Source organism: Chlorocebus sabaeus, chromosome 9 (genome assembly GCF_047675955.1).
Source record: "Chlorocebus sabaeus isolate Y175 chromosome 9, mChlSab1.0.hap1, whole genome shotgun sequence".
Lineage (NCBI taxonomy): Eukaryota > Metazoa > Chordata > Mammalia > Primates > Cercopithecidae > Chlorocebus > Chlorocebus sabaeus.
Window position 1 is genome coordinate 21583280 of NC_132912.1, and position 19789 is coordinate 21603068.

General features: G+C 41.0%; 1 protein-coding gene and 1 non-coding gene across 17 annotated transcripts in view; one reads left to right on the forward strand and one right to left on the reverse strand.

Moving 5' to 3' along the window:
* Positions 1 to 19789, forward strand: part of LOC103237988 (protein AF-10) — a 212535-nt gene that overhangs the window by 25729 nt on the left and 167017 nt on the right. The gene's annotated exons all lie outside the window — the stretch shown is intronic.
* Positions 5621 to 5727, reverse strand: LOC119618840 (U6 spliceosomal RNA). Its single transcript, XR_005235205.1, has one exon. It is a non-coding gene; the product is annotated as a U6 spliceosomal RNA (small nuclear RNA).

Genomic DNA, 19789 nt, shown 5'->3' on the forward strand with positions numbered 1-19789 from the left:
GGGTTTTGCCATGTTGGCGTGACTGGTCTCGAACTACTGACCTCTGGTGATCCACCCACCTCGGCCTCCCAAAGTGCTGGGATTACAGGCGTGAGCTTCTGTGCACGGCCTTATTTTTCTTCTTTTAATTGTTATAATACTTGTCCTTTATTGTAGACTGCCTCAAATCCTTTTCTAGAAATTTTAGGTTTCAGTACATATAAATATCCTAAAATAACATAAACTCCTATTCATTCACTCATCAAGGGTGCAGTGAGCTATGATCCTGACACTGTACTCCAGCCTGGGTGACAGAGTGAGACCCTATCTCTAAGAAAAAAGAAAAAATCAAAGAGATCATGGGCTTAGATGAACTAAATATATGACTGAGCAAGTTTATTATCTTCTTTTTTTAAAAAAAGTTTTTTAAAAAAAATTTTTAGATTTTTTTTTTTTTCAGGATCCCCTTGACTGATTTATTTATTTTTTATTTTTTATTTTTTTATTTTTATTTTTTTAATTTATTTATTATTATTAAACTTCAAGTTGTAGGGTACATGTGCACAACGTGCAGGTTTGCTACATATGTATACTTGTGCCATGTTGGTGTGCTGCACCCATCAACTCGTCATTTACATCAGGTATAACTCCCAATGCAGTCCCTCCCCCCTCCCCCCAAATTTTTAGATTTTTAATTAAAGAACAGAGGTGGGGTTTTGCTACGTTGCCCAGGCTGGTCTTGAACTCTTGGCCTCAAGTGATCCTCCCTCCTTGGCCTCCCAAGGTGCTGGGATTATAGGCATGAGTCATCGTGCCCAACCTCTTTTCAAAATATTTTTAGTTTTTAAAGTTTTAAATAGAGACATCTATTTGTTTTGACACTATTCCTCTCAGTTCCACAGTGGCACTGTCATAAATCAGCTGTTAATATTTGTATGGATTTCTTTCTGGACTTTGTATTCTTTTTATGTGCCTTTGTGGGAGAACCACAGTTTTAAAATTACTATAGCTTCATATTAATAATAACTGGATACAAGATATCAGATAGAATTAGTCCTTCTATATTGTGTTCCTTTTTTGTTGTTATTTTAAGTATCTTGCCACTTCTTAGCTCTTTGCATTTGATAAATATTTTGAACCATAATGTTCCACAGAAATGTTGCTAGTGTTTTGAGTTTGCATTGATTGTGTATATCAATTTGGGGAGAATGGACTTCTTTCTTTTTGAGACAGAGTCTTGCTTTGTCACCCAGGCTGGAGTGCAGTGGTGCAATCTCGGCTCACTGCAGCCTCCGACTCCTGGGTTCAAGCGATTCTCCTGCCTCAGCCTCCCAGGAAGCTGGGACTACAGGCGTCTGCCACCATGCCTGGCTGATTTTTGTATTTTTAGTAGAGAAGGGGTTTCGTTATGTTGTCCAGGCTGGTCTCGAACTCCTGACCTTGTGATCTGCCTTGCCCTCCCAAAGTGCTGGGATTACCGGCATGAGCCCCTGCGCCTGGTGAGAATGGACATCTTTATAGTTTTGAATTTTTCAATCCATGAACATGGTAATCTGATTATTCAGATTTTCCTTACTCATTGTGGTAAAATACACATAATACAAAATACAGCATTTTAACCATTTTTTCTGTATGCAGTTCAGTGGCATTAAGTACATTCACAGTATTTTATAATCATCAGCAGTATATATTTCCAGAACTAATCCCAAAGAGAAATTCTGTACCCCGTAAGCATAACTCTCATTTCACCCTCTCTGTAGCCCCTGGTAACTTCTGTTTTCTATCAAGTTGCCTAGTTTAGCTACCTCATGTAAGTGGAATCTTATATTTGTTCTTTTGTATGTAGCTTATTTCACTTTGAATGTTTTCAGGGTTCATCTATGTTGTAGCATGTATCGGAATTTGAATCTTGTTTATAGCTGAATATTACATAATCCATTATTATGTATATACCGTATTTTGTTTAGCCATTCATCTGTTGATGGAAACTTGGGTTGTTTCTACCTTTTTGCTATTGTGAATAATGCTAAGCTGAACATTGGTATTCTAGCATCTGTTTTAATCTCTCTTTTTTTTTTGAGTGGGGGGGTATACATTAGGAATGAAGTTGCTGGATCGTATGGTAATTCTGTTTGGCTTTTTTTTTTTTTTTTTTTCCTGAGACGGAGTTTCACTCTTGTTGCCCATGCTGGAGTGCAATGGCATGATCTCAGCTCACTGCATCCTCCACCTCCCAGTTTCAAGTGATTCTCCTGCCTCAGCCTCCCGAGTAGCTGGGACTACAGGTGTGTGCCACCACACCTGGCTAATTTTGTGTTTTTAGTAGAGACGGGGTTTCTCCAATGTTGGTCGGGCTGGTCTCAATCTCTTGACCTCAGAAGATCTGCCGGCCTACGCCTCCCAAAGTGCTGGGATTTGAGCCACCGTGCCCGGCCTGTTTGGCCTTTTGAGGAACTGCCAAAATGTTTTTCACAGAGACTTCAGCATTTTGTATTCCTACCAACAATGCATGAAGATTCAGTTTTTTCCCACTCAAGTCTTTTTCAGTTTTCTTCAACTCTTGTTATTTTCGGTTGTTGTTGTTACTGTTTTTGAGACAGGGTCTTGTTCTGTCACTCAGCATTGAAGTGCAGTGGCTGGAACATGGCTCACTGGAGTGTCAACCTCCTGGGATCAGGCATTTGTCCCACCTACACTCCTGTGTAGCTGGGACCACAGGCACACACCACCACCACTGCCACCTCATTTTATTGATTTTTATAGAGAGGTAGCTTCACTATGTTGTCCAGGCAGATTTTGAACTTCTGGACTCAAGCAGTTCTCCTGCCTCAGCCTCCCCAGAGTATTACGATTACAAGTGTGAGTCATGATACCTGGTCAGTTTTCTGGTTTTTGATGATAGCCATGCTAATGATGTGAAGTGGTATCTTGTTTTGATTTGCATTTTCCCAGTGATTAGTGATACAAGCATCTTTTCATCTGCTTGTTGGCCATTGTGTGTATTCTTTGGAGAAATGTCTGTTCAGGTCCTTTGCCCTTTTTGTGTGACTTTCTGTTGTTGAAATATCAGTATTCTTTATCTACTTCTAGATCCTAGATCCAGTATCTAATTTTAGATTCCAGACCGTTCTTAGATATATGATTTGTGAATACTTTATCCCATTCTGTGTGTTGTCTTTTCACTCTGTTGATAGTCATGTCCTTTTATGCACAGAGATTTTAATTGTGATGAAGTTCAATTTATCTTTCCAAGAAATGATTGTCAAATTTAGTGCAGTGAAGATTTCCCCGTGTTTTCTTCTAAATGTTTCTATAATTGTTGCTCTTTTTTTCTTTTTATATGAGATGGATCCTTGCTCTGTTGCCCAGGTTGGAATGCAGTGGCGTGATCTCGGCTCACTGCAACTTCTGCCTCCTGGGTTCAAGCGATTCTCCTGCCTCAGCCTCCTGAGTAGCTGGGACTACAGGTGCGTGCCACCACACCCAGCTAATTTTTGTATTTTTAGTACAGACGGGGTTTCTTCGTGTTGGTCAGGCTGGTCTCAAACTCCCAATCTCAGGTGATCGCCTGCCTCGGCCTGCCTGGGATTACAGGCATGAGCCACCGCACCCAGCAACACTATTTTGATTACTGTAGCTTTGTAGTAAGTTTTGAAATCAGGAAGTGTAATGTCTTCACATTTATTCTTCCTTTTCAAGATTGTTTTGACTATTTGAGGTCCCTTGAGATTCTTCATGAGTTTTAGAATGTATGTTTTTTTTATTTCTGCAAAAAGCATTCTTGGGATTTTGATAGGGATTTGATTGAATGTGTAGATTGCTTTGGAGTGTAACATCTTAACAACATTAAGGTGTTACAATCCAAAAACATGAAATGTCTCTCCATTTATTTATGTTGTCTTCAGTTTATTTCAGTAAAGTTTTGTGATTTTTCTAAACAGAAGTCCTGCATTTTCTTCATTGCTGACTTATATATACTTGTTTTTTCTTTTTTTTTTGAGACGAGTTTCGCTCTTGTTGCCCAGGCTGGAGTGCAATGGCACGATCTTGGCTCTCCGCAACCTCCGCCTCCTGGGTTCAAGCGATTCTCCTGCCTCAGCCTCCCGAGTAGCTGGGATTACAGACCTGCGCCACCATGCCCGGGTAATTTTGTATTTTTAGTAGAGATGGGATTTCTCTGTATAGGTCAGGCTGGTCTTGAACTCCCGACCTCAGGTTCTTGGTGCTTCCTATTGCACCATCTTCCCAGAATCCTCTCCCTTCCTGTTGTGCTTTTATAGCCACACCCGCTTTCCTCCTGCCACCAGACTTAGTCATAACCACTAATGTATTCCTCATTTTGGTAATTTTGTTATCTCAAGGATGTTATATATTACATAAATGGGATGATAGAACTTGTAATTTTCTGGAGGCCGGGAGCGTGGCTTAAGCCTGTAATCCCAGCACTTTGGGAGGCTGAGGTGGGTGGGTCACTTGAGGTCAGGAGTTCGAAGCCAGCCTGGCCAACATAGTTTAACCCTGTCTTTACTAAAAATACAAAAATTAGCCAGGTGTGGTGGCACACACCTGTAATCTCAGCTGCTTGGGAGGCTGAGACATGAGAATTACTTGAACCCAGGAGGCAGAGGTTGCAGTGAGCCGAGATTATGCCACTGCATTCCATCCTGGGTGACAGAGTGAGACTCTGTCTAAAAACAAAACAAAACAACATGTAACTTTCTGAGATTGAGTTTTTTAACACTAGGTTTAATTCCTTGGAGATTCCTCCAGGTTGTTGCTTAGTATTTGTTACAGTTATACTGCGTTTTGTTTAATTACTTATTTGCTGAAAGATAATCTCAGTTATTTCCACTTGTAGGTTATTAAGAATAAAACTGCTATAAACGTTACACGGGTTTTCATGTGAACATAAGTCTTCATTTATTAATTTTGATGGGCATTAGTGATATCTCATTGTGTGCATTATTATTATTATTTATTTTATTTTATTTTATTTTTTTTTGAGACGGAGTCTCGCTCTGTCGCCCAGCCTGGAGTGCAGTGGCGCGATGTGGGCTCACAGCAAGCTCTGCCTCCCGGGTTCATGCCATTCTCCTGCCTCAGCTTGCTGGGTAGCTGGAACTACAGGCGCCTGCCACTGCACTTGGCTAATTTTTTGTATTTTTAGTAGAGACGGGGTTTCACCATGTTAGCCAGGATGGTCTCGATCTCCTGACCTCGTGATCCTTCCGCCTCGGCCTTCCAAAGTGTTGGGATTATAGGCGTGAGCCACCGCGCCCAGCCTATTATTATTATTTTTTTGAGACAGGGTCTTGCTCTGTTACTTAGGCTTTGAAGGGCAGTGTCATGCTCATGGCTCATTGCCGCCTTAACCCTCCGAGTAGCTGGGACTATGGGTGTATGCCACTACACCCAGCCAATGTTTTTAAAAATATGTTTTTGGAGAGATGGGGTCTTGCTATGTTGCTTAGGCTGGTTTTGAACTTCTGAGCTAAAGCTGTGCTCTAGACTGGTCTCCTAAAGTGCTGGGATTACAGGCCACTACACACGCCTCATTGTGTTTTTAATACGTATTTACTTAGTGGCTAATGATGTTGACCATCTTTTCAGGTGCTTATTTGGTACCTTTTTTTTTTTTTTTTTAAATATGGAACACTTTAAGAATTTGCATGTCATCACTGTGCAGTGAGCATGCTAATCTTCTCTGTATTGATTCAATTTTGGTATATGTGCTCCTGAGACAAGCACTAATACTTTTATATATCCTCTGTTCATCACTTTTGTCTATTTCCTTTTTCTTTCTTTTTCTTTTTTTTTTTGAGACAGAGTCTCCCCATCTCTACTAAAAAAAATACTAAAATTAGCTGGGCATGGTGGCACATGCCTGTAGTCCCAGCTACTTGGGAGGCTGAGGCAGGAGAATTGATTGAACTCGGGAAACAGAGGTTGCAGTGAGCTGAGATTGCACCACTGTACTCCAGCCTGAGCGACCGAGTGAGACTCTGTCTAAAAAAAAAAAAAAAAAAAAGGTTTGGCACGTTGGCTCACACCTGTAATCCCAGTACTTTGGGAGGCCAAGATGGGAGGCGGAGGTTGCGGTGAGCTGAGATCACACCATTGCGCTCCAGTCTGGGGAACAAGAGCAAAACTCCGTCTCAAAAAAAAAAAAAGTATTCCACCCTTGATAGGTGGAATGTTCTCTAAATGTCCATGGATCCAGTTAGTTCATGGGGTTGAATTCAATATTCTTTCTGTGAATACATGTGTAGTTTTAACAGTTGTTACAGAGAAATACTGAAGTCTCTATAGTGGATTTATGCGTTTCTCCATTCTCTTCCATCAGTTTTTCTGTCATATATTTTGTATTCTTGTTTTGGTGCACACACATTTAGGAATGTTATGTCCTCTTGGTGGATTGACCTCTCTCTCAATAAATAATTTCCTTCTTAGTCTCTAGTACTTTTTCTTTGCTCTGAAGTATGCTGTTCCTGATATTAATATAGTCACTCCAGTTTTTCTTTAATTAATGTTTGCATCATATACCTTTTTAATTTTTTTTTGCTTTCAGCATGCTTATTCGAAGTAAATTTCTTGTACACAAAATAGTGTTAGGTTATGTTTTCTTTCTTTTTCTTTTCTGTTTTTTTTTGAGATGGAATCTTGCACTGTTGCCTGGGCTGGAGTGCAATGGCGTCGTCTTGGTTCACTGCAACCTCCGCTTCCCAGGTTGAAGTGATTCTCCTGCCTCAGCCTCCCAAGTAGCTGGGATTACAGGTGCCCGCCACCATGCCTGGTCAATTTTTTACATTTTTAGTAGAGATGGGGTTTCACTATGTTGACCAAGCTGGCCTCAAACTCTTGACCTTGTGATCTGCCTTCCTTGGCCTTCCAAAGTGCTGGGATTACAGGTGCGAGCTACTGCACCTGGCCTTTTTTTTTTTTTTTTTTTTTGAGACATGGTCTTGATCTGTCACCCAGGCTGGATTGCAGTGGCATAGTCATGGTTTATTGCAACCTGGACCTCCTGGGCTCAAACAGTTCCCCCACCTCAGCCTCCCAAGTAACTGGGACCACACATGTGCACCATCACACTTGGCTAATATTTTTATTATTTGTAGGGACGAGGTCTTGTTATGTTGCCCAGCCTGGTCTCGAACTCCTGAGCTCAAGAGACCCTCCTGTCATGGCCTCCCAAACTGCTGGCATTACAGGCGTGAGCCACCATGCTTGGCTTTAGGTTATGTTTTTAAAATCCAGTTTGTCAATCTTTGTCTCTTTTTTTTTTTTTGAGATGGAGTATCGCTGTCACCTTGGGTGGAGTGCAGTGGTATGATCTCGGCTCACTGCAACCTCTGCCTAGTGGGTTCAAATGATTCTCCTGCCTCAGCCTCCAGAGTAGCTATTACAGGCACGCACCATCACGCCTGGCTAAAATTTTTTTTGTATTTTTAGTAGAGACGGATTTTCACCATGTTGGCCAGGCTGGTCTCGAACACCGAACCTCAAGTGATCTGTTCTCCTCGGCCTCCCACAGTGCTGGGATTATGGTCATTACACTGCACCTGGCCAGTTTTTGTCTTTTATTTGCTGTATTTAGGTATCTGGGTCATTTACATAGTTACAGATGTTGTCAGACTCTCCTTTTGTTTGTTTTTTTTTTTCAGACAAAGTCTTACTCGCCCAGGCTGGAAGTGCAGTGGCTCAATCTTGGCCCACTGCAACCTTTGCCTCCTGGGTTCAAGCAGTTCTTGTGCCTCAGTCTCCCAAGTAGATGGGATTACAAGCATGTGCCACCACACCTGGCTAATTTTTATATTTTTAGTAGAGATGGGGTTTCACCATGTTGGCTAGGCTGGTCTTGAACTCCCGGCCTTAGGTGATTCACCCACCTTGGCCTCCCAAAGTGCTGGAATTACAGGCCTGAGCCACCATGCCTCATTTTAGTTTTTGTTTTTTGATTGTTCTTTTTCCTGCTTTCTTTTGGGTTACTTGAACATTTTTGGAATTCCATTTTTCTTGTCTTTTTTTTTTTTTCCTACCCCAATTCACTATGCCAAAACCATTTTTCTTTATTGTGTTTTATATCTGTTTATTTTAGTTTGTTAATATGGTTTGGATATTTGTTCCACTGAAATTTTGTTTTCTTCTTCTTTTTTGAGACAAAGTTTTGCTCTCGTTGCCCAGGCTGAAGTCCAGTGGCATGATCTCAGCTCAGCGCAACCTCTGCCTTCCAGGTTCAAGCGATTCTTCTGCCTCAGCCTCCCAAGTAGCTGGGATTACAGGCATGTGCCACCATACCCAGCTACTTTTGTATTTTTAGTAGAGATGGAGTTTGTACATGTTGGTCAGGCTGTTTTTGAACTCCCGACCTGAGGTGATCCACCCACCTCGGCCTCCCAAAGTGATGGGATTACAGGAATGAGCCACCGCACCTGGCCTAAACATATTTTTTGGGAGGCCAAGGTGGGTTAGTCACCAGGGGTCAGGGGTTCGAAACCAGCCTGACCAACATGGTGAAACCCTGTCTCTACTAAAAATGCAAAAATTAGCCAGGTGTGTTGGCGGCACCTGTAATCCCAGCTACCCAGGAGACTGAGGCAGGAGAATCGCTTGAACTTGGGAGGCGGAGCTTGCAGTGAGCTGAGATCATGCCAGTGCTCTCCAGCTTGGGCAACAGAGCGAGACTGTCTCAAAAAACAAACAAAAAACAACAAACAAACAAAATTTGTTTCGGTTAATTCTGATACATCTGTGAGATATTAGAATTAAGATATCTCGATGTTTGCATTTGTTTATTGCCTTTTTCCGTTCAATTTGAAATCTTCCGAATTCTTGGTATCTTTTTTTTTTTTTTGAGGTGGAGTCTCGTTCTGTCGCCCAGGCTGGAGTGCAGTGGCACAATCTTGGCTCACTGCAACATCTGCCTCCTGGGTTCACGCGATTCTCCTGTCTCAGCCTCCTGAGTAGCTGGGATTACAGGCACCCGCCACCACACCAGCTAATTTTTTGTGTATTTTTAGTAGAGATAGGGTTTCACTATGTTGGCCAGACTGGTCTCGAACTCCTGACCTCGTGATCCGCCTGCTTCGGCCTCCCAAAGTGCTGGGATTCACAGGCGTGAGCCACTGCACCCCGCCAATTCTTGGTATCTTTTTGGTATCACAAATTTGAAACCTGGGCATTTTTGTATTATCATGAGACTATGCCTCTTACTTAAACAACTGTTTTAACTAGTGTTCTCTTACACTTATCTAATGGGTAGAGTGTTGGTGCCACCTTGTTAAGCCAGGTAGGGAATGAAGTTCAGGTTCTCTGCCTTGTCTGTGTTGACGTTTGAGGCAAACTCCCTTTTAGTTCTTTGCAGAGTTGGGAGTTGTGGCTCCCCACCTGATCTCTGTGGTGGATGTGGCCTCGTTTGTTACTGTGTGTGGGTGAAAATTCTGACTCTCTGCTAGGTCTTCTCTGCTACCACTCCAGTAGGGACAGGGAGAGATGCCTTATTACTGGCAGATGGTGGTGGAAGTCAAGGCTTCCCCACTTCTCTCCACTGATACAGTAGGGAGTGGATGCTCATTGACTAGCCAATTGGAATGAAAGTTCCAGTCTCCTGCTTAATTTGCTCTGACACTACCTGGTGGGAATCTTGGATTATTTTCATTACAGTCTTATAAGGGTGAATATCTAGGTTCTCCATGTAATCATTGCTGGTATGGGTGGGGCTAGTTTTTCTGTGGTGTTATCCTGGATTAGAGCAGTTACTCTTCAAAAGTTTTCTTTCTGGTTAACGTACTATTAACATACCACTTTACTGGTAATTTGGTCTGGAGAGAGAAGGCTTTTGTTGAGGCTTCTTTTCTTTTTCTTGGAGACAGAGTCTCTTTCTGTCACCCAGGCTGGAGTGCAGTGGCGCAATCTCTGCTCACTGCAAACTCTGCCTCCCGAGTTCAAGCTATTCTCATGCCTCAGCCTCTGGAGTAACTGGGATTATAGGCACCTGCCAACATGCCCGGCTAATTTTTATTTTTAGTAGAGATGGGATTTTGCCATGTTGGCCAGGCTGGTCTCCCAACTCCTGACCTCTGGTGATCCACCCACCTCGGCCTCCCAAAGTGCCAGGATTATAGGCTTGAGCCACTGTGTCTGGCCCTGTTGGCGGTTCCTTTTTTTTGGTCTGTGCCCATTGGTGTTTCTGATGTACTCACTTCTTCCATTCCAGGAGTAGTATACATTAGGCAAAAAGAAGAATACCCAGGGAATTTACTGCTATATTGTGCCTTGTGCCCTGTGATCCTGAGCTAATTTGCCTTCTCTCCACCTTTCAGAGAATATTCGTTTTATTTGTAATGTTCACATTTTAAATTTGTACTTAGGGGGAGGAATAGGGAAAAGTATGTCCATTCCGTCTTCCCAGAACTGTAAGTGTAACCTTTGATTTCATTGAGTGTGCCCTATTTTTCTGTTTCCTATTTCATTGACTTCTGCTCTGATCTTTCTTTTGCTCTTCTAGTTTCTTAAGGAAGAAGGTGAAATCACTGATTTCTTTTTTAATATAGTCATGTAATTGTATAAATTTCTCTTTCAATTACTGCTTTAACTGTCTTAAAAATACTTGATATTTTTGTCTTTTTTTTTTTTACCCCATGGTTATTTTATTTCATTTTATATTTTGAGACAGATTCTCGCTCTGTCGCCCAGGCTGGAGTGCAGTGGCGCAATCTTGGCTCACTGCAACCTCCGCCTCCCGAGTACAAACAGTTCTCTGCCTCAGCCTTCTGAGTAGCTGCAGTTATAGGCGCCTGCTACCATGCCCGGCTAATTTTTGTATTTTTAGTAGAGATGGGGTTTCACCGTCTTGCCCAGGCTGGTCTTGAACTCCTGACCTTGTGTTACACCTGCCTCGACCTCCCAAAGTGCTGGAATTACAGGCGTGAGCCACGGCTTCCGGCCCCCATTGGTTATTTTAAAAGTATGTTTTCATTCCAAATACTGGGATTGTCTATTGATTTTTTTTTTTTTCCTGTCACTGATTTCTAAATTAATATAACAGTGGTAAGAAAAAATTCATGGTAAGACCTGAAACCTTTTAAATTTACCAAGAGTTGTTTTTTTGGCCTGAATATGGTATATCTTGGGTGAATGTTCCAAATGCACTTGAACAGAATGTGTATTCTGGTAGTTTGTGTAGAGTGTTCTATAGTTAGGTGCGTTTGGTTAATGGTGTTATTGAAGCTTCTGTATCCTTACTGATTTTCTGTCTACTGGTCCTATTATTATTATCATTCCTTTTTTTTGAACATGATGTCACTGTGTCACCTAGGCTGGAGTGCAGTGGCATGCACAATCATAGCTCATTAAGCCTCCACCTCCTGGGCTCAAGTGATCCTCCCACTTCAGCCTCCGCAGTAGCTGGGTCTACAGGCATATGCTAGCACACCCAGCCAATTTTTTTTCTTTTTTTTTTTTTTAGATGGAATCTCGCTCTTGCCCAGGCTGGAGTGCAGTGGCGTGATCTCGGCTCACTGCAACCTCCACCTCCTGGGTTCAAGCGATTCTCCTGCCCCAGCCTCCTAAGTAGCTAGGATTACTCTTGTGCGCCACCATGCCTGGCTAATTTTTGTATTTTTGGTAGAGACGGGGTTTCACCATGTTGGCCAGACTAGACTCGAATTCCTGACCTCAGGTGTTCTGCCCGCCTCAGGCTTCCAAAGTGCTGGGATTACAAGGTATGAGCCACCACGCCCAGCCCACCCAGTTAATTTTTAAAAATCTTTTTGTAGAGACAAGGTCTCCCTGTATTGCTCAGGTTGGTCTTGAACTCCTGTGCTCAAGAAATCCTGTCTTGGCCTCCTAAAGTTCAGGGATAACGGGTGTGATTCACCACGCCTGGCCCTGGTTCTATTACATAGAGAGGTTTGCTGAAATTTTGAAATATAATTGTAGATTCTTTCATTTATTCTTACAGTTCTCTCATTTTTGCTTTATTTATTTTGAAGCCCTATTATTAATAGGTAAATAAATGTTTAGGATTTTTGTGTGTTCTTGATGAATTAAACTCTTAATGTATATAAAATGATGCTCTTTTTTCCTGATAACATTTTTATTTTTGTCTACTTTACATGATAGTATTACAACAATTTCAACTTTCTTTTGATTTTGTAGTGTGTAATAAGACCTTTTTCTTTGGCTGCATTAGAATCTAAGTTTCTGATTTTAGTCATTTTGGTCATAGTTTACCTTATTTTTTGGAAATGGGCTTTTACTCTGTCGTCTGAGCTGGAGTGCAGTGGCACAATCATGGCTCACTATGGCCTCGACCTCTTCCTGCCTTAGCCTTTCTGAGTAGCTGGAAGGACCACAGGTGTGTGCCACTATCCGTGGCTAATTTTTGTGTGTATGTTTTTTTGTTTTTTGTTTTTGAGACGGAGTTTCGCTCTTGTTGCCCAGGCTGGAGTGCAATGGCACGATCTCGGCTTACCGCAGTCTCCGCCTCCCGGGTTCAAGCAATTCTTCTGCCTCAGTCTCCCGAGTAGCTGGGATTACAGGCACTGCACCACCATGCCCAACTAATTTTGTATTTTTAGTAGAGACAGGGTTTGCCCATGTTGATCAGCCTGGTCTCGAACTCCCAACCTCAGGTGACCTGCCTGCCTTGGCCTCCCAAAGTGCTGGGATTACAGGTGTGAGCCACCATGCCATGCCAATTTTGTGTGTGTGTGTGTGTGTGTGTGTGTGTGTGTGTTTTAAGAGATGGGGTTCTGCAATGTTGCCCACACTGGTCTTGAACTCCTGGCCTGAAGTGATTTTCCCACTTCAGCCTCACAAAGTGCTGGGATTACAGGCGTGAACCACTTTGCTCAGCCACTTTTCTTCATGTTTCTAGTGACTGATAGTTCATTAAAAGATTGCCTTGTTATATATGCTTACAATTTCCATCAAATATGTGAAAGTTGTTGTCCATGATTTCTAAAGTTCTTTTTTCTATATTATTTCCTGTTTTGTGACTCTAGTTACAAGTATGTTTGGCCTCTTTAAAGTTATTTCTGTTATCATGTATTATATTTTTTAGTGTTTTTTTCTTTTCTGTGTTTCATTTAGGTTAGTAATTTTGGTTTCATGTGTTGTAAATCTCAATGTGTATTTTTCATCTTAGACTTTGTAATTTTCATCTTTAGAAGTTCAAATTTTAAAAATATTTCATATTTTTACTTAATATGTTTCTTCTAGCTTTCTGATCATATGATATATCATCATACTTGTTTTAAAGGACTTGTCTACTAATTCTATTTTCTGTTTCATTTCAAAATTGGTTTGTTTTTTGTTTCATTATGGGGCGTAATTTCCTGCTTCTATGTAAGTCTTACAAATTTTGATTGACTTTTTAGCCAGTGTGAATTTTACCTTGTTTTCTAGTTTCTCTAGTTTTGTTTGCCTTTTAAAAGTATTTGTGGACTTTGTTCTGTGGCATTATTAAGTTGCTTGAAAACAGTTTCTTTCTGTTGGGTCTTTTATGTTTTCTTTAATTGGACCAGGGCCGTGTTTAGGGTTAATTTTTCCTCCTTCTGAAGCCTTTTCTTTCGTAGTACTCCGATGTCATATCTCCAGTGTGATATAAATTGTATCACATCATTTCCTTTTGGACTTTTGGGTATGGGTACTATTCACATCCTTATATCAGTTCTGGATGCTGTTACCTCTAATTCTTTTGGTGATTTCTCACCTTGCCCTTGGATAGCTCCTTTACATTGCGCGTGCTGATTTGTCATTCAACCAAAAGTTGTAGGGTGAGCCTTTGTAGATCTCTTCATTTCTCTCTCTCTCTCCAGCTCTCTACTCAGTGCTGGTCTCCCTTGTGAGCTCTAGGCACCTTGGCCTGCTTGGACTTCCAGCTCCATTTCCTCAACTTGGGGAGACCACAGGCTCTGCCTGGGTTCCTCCTCCCTGTTCCACGACCTGGAAACTCTCTCAAGGCAGTAAGCTGGGCACACGTGTGGCCCATTTGTTTTTTGTCTTCCAGGGATCACTGTCTTTTGTTACTTGTACAATATCTTCAGTGCTGTTGTTTCATTCATTTTATTAGGCTTTTATTATTTCGCGCAAGGAGGCTAAAATCTGGTCCCCTTCATTCACTCCATCTTGACCAGAAGTGGTATCATTGTGGTTTCAATTTACATTTTCATGATAACTGGTGATATTGAGCACGTTTTAGCTTGTGTGTTGACCATTTGTGTGTTCTCTTTTGTGATGAGTTTGTTCATTTAGCCTTTACTGTTCTTTATTTTCTTTTTTCATCTGTTTGAGTTGCAGAAGGTGTTTATATGTCCTAAATACTGATCCTTTGTCAGATAAATGTTTTGTAAATACTTTCACCAAGTCTGTGTGGTTTACCTATTTATTTTACCTGTACCTTTTGATGAGCAGAAATATTTATATCTGATAAGTTTAATTTATCAGTGTTTTCTTTTGTAGTTATTGCTTACTGTGAGCTAAGACACTTTTGCCTAACCTCGAAGTCATGAAGGTAATTTCCTTTATTTCCTCTAAAAGGTTTTGCTTTTGCTAATTTATATTTAGGTCTGTGTTGCATCTGAAATTATTTTTGTAGGTTTGAGTATTTTGCATATGGCTATCCAGTTGTTTTTCACCATTTGTTGAAAACAGTCTCCTTTTCTCACTGGGTTGCTTTGGGAACATCACATGACTGCATAAGTGGTATCTCTTTTAGAAATCTTTCTTCTGCTCCAAAAGTCTGTTTGTCTAGCCCTGTTAGAGTATTCTGATTATTTTGTCACTTTATATTTGAAGTCAGAATTGCAAAACCTAAAACCTTTTTCTTCTTTTTCGGAGTTCTGCATATTCTATGTCCTTCACCTTTCCATATAAATTTTAATACTCTCTTTTCTGTCTTCTCCGAAAAAGGCTGATGGGATCATGATTGTAATTGTCTTGAATCTGTTCATCAGTTTGAGGAGAACTGACATCTTAACAACCATTGAGTCTTAATCATTAGTATAGTATATCTCTCCATTTATTTAGGTCTTTTTTGTTTTGTCTGAGCAGTCGTTTGTTGCTTTTAGCCTTTGGTCTTGCATGTCTTCTGTTTTTAAAATTACTTATTTGAGACAAAGTCTCACTCTGTCGCCTTGCTGGAGTGCCGTGGCACAATCTTGACTCACTCCATCTCCTGGGTTCACACAATTTTCCTGTCTTAGCCTCCCAAGCCACTGGGATTAGAGGCATGTACCACTAAGCCCAGCTAATTCTTATATTTTTAGTAGAGATGGTGTTTTACCATGTTGGCCAGGCTGGTCAACTCCTGACCTCGAATGATCTGCCTGCTTCGGCCTCCCAAAGTGCTGGGATTACAGGCATGAGCCACCAGTATTTTATCTTTTTTTGATGCTATTTTAAAATATTAAATACATTTTTTAGCAATTATAAAGTATTATGAAAATTTATAATGTTTTATTGGAAATAGAATTTTTGTGTATTGACTTCTTACAACCTTAAGTCTTATTAATTCTACTAAGATTACTTAGATTTTTCTAATAGATGATTGTCATAAAACACTGTTTTATCTCTTTTTTCCCCAGTTGTAATTCCTTTTATTCTCTTCCCTTACAGAATGGACTTAATCTTGTTTTCATTCTTTGAGGACAGCATTCAGTGTTACACCATCAATTATAAGTTAGCTGTAGGGGTTTTACTGATGAAGTTTATCAGATTGCTTTCAAATACAGGTCTTATTACTATTTAGATATGGCAAGGCCAACAGAACCCAGCATGACTGCCATTGAAAAGATAGTTTGTTATAGTCACAGACCCCAAGAGAAATAGTCATGCAATGCCATGGAGAATACACAGTTGAGTAAGGGCTAGCCCTAGCTCCCTGAGGGTTTGTGTCATGAATGGATATTGAGTTTTCTCAAAAGCTTTTTCTGTATCGAGATAATGCTATATATTTAAAGATATTAATGTAGATTTCATTGTTTTTTTTTTCCAAATGTTATACTAAATGCCATTTGGTGTCATGGTGTATTTTTTTTTTTTTGGAGATGGGTACAGTGGCGCAATCTCTGCTCAGTATAACCTCTACCTCCTGGGTTCAAGTGATTCTCCTGCCTCAGCCTCCCGAGTAGCTGGAATTACAGGCATGAGCCACCATGCCCGGCTAATTTTTTTTTGTGGAAACAGGGTTTCACCATGTTGGCCAGGCACGTCTCCTGATCTCAAGTGATCCTCCTGCCTTGGCCTCTGAAAGTGCTGGGATTACTTTCGTAATCCATGTGAGCCACTACAACTGGCCTATTCTTCCTATATATTGTTGGATTTAAATTGCTAATAGTAAATATTTTTGCGTCTTTGTATGTGAGGGATTTTGGTGCAGCCTTGTTACTTTTTGTCAGGTGCTGGTATTTTTGGTATATTCATTGGTATTCTTCATGCTAAACTTAGAAAATGATTTGGGAAGCCTTGTCTTCTCTGTTTTCTGGAAATGTGTGTGTGAGATTGATGCTATTTTTCCTTTAGTGTTTGAAGGAACTTAGTGAAAAAATCTGAGTCTAGAGTTTTCTTTGTGGGAAGGATTTTGATAATGAATTCAACTTAAAATGCTTCTCAGATTTTGTTTTATCAGTTTTGATAAGTTTCATTTTCAAATAATTTTTTTTTTTTTTTTTTTTTTTTGAGACGGAGTCTCGCTTTGTTGCCCAGGCTGGAGTGCAGTGGCACTATCTCGGCTCACTGCAAGCTCCGCCTCCTGGGTTCACGCCATTCTCCTGCCTCAGCCTCCCGAGTAGCAGGGACTACAGGCGCCTGCCACCACGCCCGGCTAATTTTTTTGTATTTTTAGTAGAGATGGGGTTTCACCGTGTTAGCCAGGATGGTCTCAATCTCCTGACCTCGTGATCCACCCATCTCGGCCTCCCAAAGTGCTGGGATTACAGGCTTGAGCCACCGCGCCCGGCCTCAAATAATTTTTTCTTTTCATCTAAGCTGTTGAATTGGTTAGCATAAAGTCATTAATAATAATCTTTGGCCCTCTTAATATCTTTGGGATCATAGAGGTAATTCCCATTTTATTCTTGATATTGGTAATTTGTATTCTTCCTATTTAAAAAAAAATGAATTTAGCTTGCAGATTGTCAACTTTGTAGGTCTTTCCAAAGTGCTACCAGAAAGGGGATCCCATTCCAGACCCCAAGAGAGGGGTTCTTGGATCTTGTGCATGAAATAATTTGAGACGGATTCATAGAGTAAAGTGAAAGCAAGTTTATTAAGAAAGTAAAGGAATAAAAGAATGGCTACTCCATAGGCAGAGCAGTGCCATGGGCTACTGGTTTCCCATTTTTATGAGTATTTCTTGATTGTCTGCTAAACAAGGGGTGGATTATTCTTGAGTTTTCTGGGAAAGGGGTAGGCAATTCCCAGAACTAGTGATTCCTCCCCTTTTTAGAGTATATAGGGTAACTTCCTGGCATTGCTATGGCATTTGTAAACTGTCATGGAGCTTGTGGAGGTGTCTCTTAGCATGTTAATGTATTATGATTAGTGTATAATGAGCAGTGATGACGACCATAGGTCAGTTTGGTCATCATCTTGGCTTTGGTGGGTTTTGGCCCCCTTCTTTATTATAACCTGTTTTATCAGCAAGGTTTTTATGTCTTGTATCTTGTGCCAGCCTCCTATCTCATTCTGTGTCTTAGAATGCATAACTTAGTGGGAATGCAGCCCAGCAGGACTCAGCCTTGTTTTACGCAGCCCCTGTTCAAGATAGAGGCACTCTGGTTCAGAGGTCTCTGACAAAAGAACCAACTTTGACTTGAAATGTTCTGTTACTTTTCTGTTTCATTTCTTCTGCTCTTATTTTTACTATTTCTTTTTTTTTTCTACTTACTTTGGGCTTACTTTACCCTTTTATATAGGTTCTTTAGGTAGAACCCTACTTATTTTGTTTTGTTTTATTTTGAGACAGAGTTTTGCTCTGCCACCCGGGCTAGAGCGCAGTGGTGCGATCTTGGCTTACTGCAACCTCTGCATCCCGCATCCCGCATCCCGGGTTCAAGCGATTCTCCTGCCTCAGCTCAGCCTCCTGAGTAGCTTGGATTATAGACACCCGCTACCACGCCCAGCTAATTTTTGTATTTTTAATAGAGACGGGGTTTCACCATGTAGACCAGGTTGGTCTTGAGCTTGCGACCTCAGGTGATCCGCCTGCTTTGGCCTTCCAAAATGGTGGGATTACAGGCGTGAGCCACCACACCTGGCTGCTAGTCATTAATTTTATATCTTTTTTTCTAATGTGGTTAGGGAATATAATCTGTATGATTTCCATTATTTTCATTTTATTGTGTCCTGCTTTGTGGCTCAGTATGTGGTCTTTCATGGGGAATGTACCAAGTTTACCTGAAAAGAACGTTTATAGTGGTTTTAACATTGCTTAGATGATGATGATGATGATGATGATTATTTGGTCTGGTTTTGTCAGTCACAAAGAGGAGTGTGAAAATATCTTACCTTGTTTGGGGCACTGAGTATTCCAAGTGTTTATGCCTTATGCTCATTTTTGCTTCATCTGTTTTGAAGCCTTTTTTTTAGGTGCATACATTTATAATTATTATGGCTTCTTCATTGTCTGACTTACTGTGAAATGCCCCTCCCTCTCTTTACTATGTAGCCACTCACCATCTTTTTTTGTTGTTGTTTGTTTGTTGGTTTGTTTTGAGATGAGGTTTTACTCTGTCACCCAGACTAGAGTGCTGTGGTGTGATCTCGGCTCACTGCAGCCTTTGCCTCCCAGGTTCAAGCAGTTTGACTGTTTCAGCCACCCTGGTAGCTGGGACTCTAGGTGTGTGCCACCATGCCTGGCTAGTTTTTGTATTTTTAGTAGAGATGGGGCTTTGCCATGTTGGCCAGGCTCTCGAAACCCTCAAAACCCTGGCCTCAAGTGATCAAGTGCCCGCCTCGGCCTCCCAAAGTGTTGGGATTACAGGCGTGAGCCACCGCACACCGCACACCCATCCTATCCATTTACTTTTGACCTGTTTGTCTCTTCACTTAAAGTGTGTTTCTTACAGATACCTTGTGATTGAGTTTTACTTTTCTATCTGTGCTAATAAACTAATTTTTAAAATTATTTATTTATTTATTTATTTTTTTGATTCGGAGTTTTGCTATTGTTGCCCAGGCTGGAGTGCAATGGTGCGATCTCAGCTCACCACAACCTCCACCTCCCAGGTTCAAGCGATTCTCCTGCCTCAGCCTCACGAGTAGCTAGGATTATAGGCATGCACCACCACGCCTGGCTAATTTTTGTATTTTTGGTAGAGATGGGGTTTCTCCATGTTGGTCAGGCTGGTCTTGAATTCCCAACCTCGGGTGATCCGCCCGCCTCAGCCTCGCTAACTGCTGGGATCGTAGGCATGAGCCACGGCACCTGGCTGAGTTTGTTTTTTTTTTTTTTTTTTTTTTTTGAGACAGTCTCTACATCACTACAATCAATTTGAGAATACTTGGATCCCCTCAAAAAGAAGCCCTTTGACCCATTAACAGTCATTCTCTATTACCCTACTTCCCCAGCTCCTGGCAATCGCTAATCTTCATTTCTGTCTCTATCCCTATTTGGACATTTCATATAAATGAAATCATATGATATATGGTGTATTGTGAGTGGCTTCTTTCTCCTAACGTAATGTACAAGCATCTGTTTTGTAGCATTAGAACTTCATTCTCTTTTGTTGTCAAATAATATTCTATTGCATGGCTATACTACGTTTTCTTTACTCATTCATTAATTGATAGACATTTAGGTTGT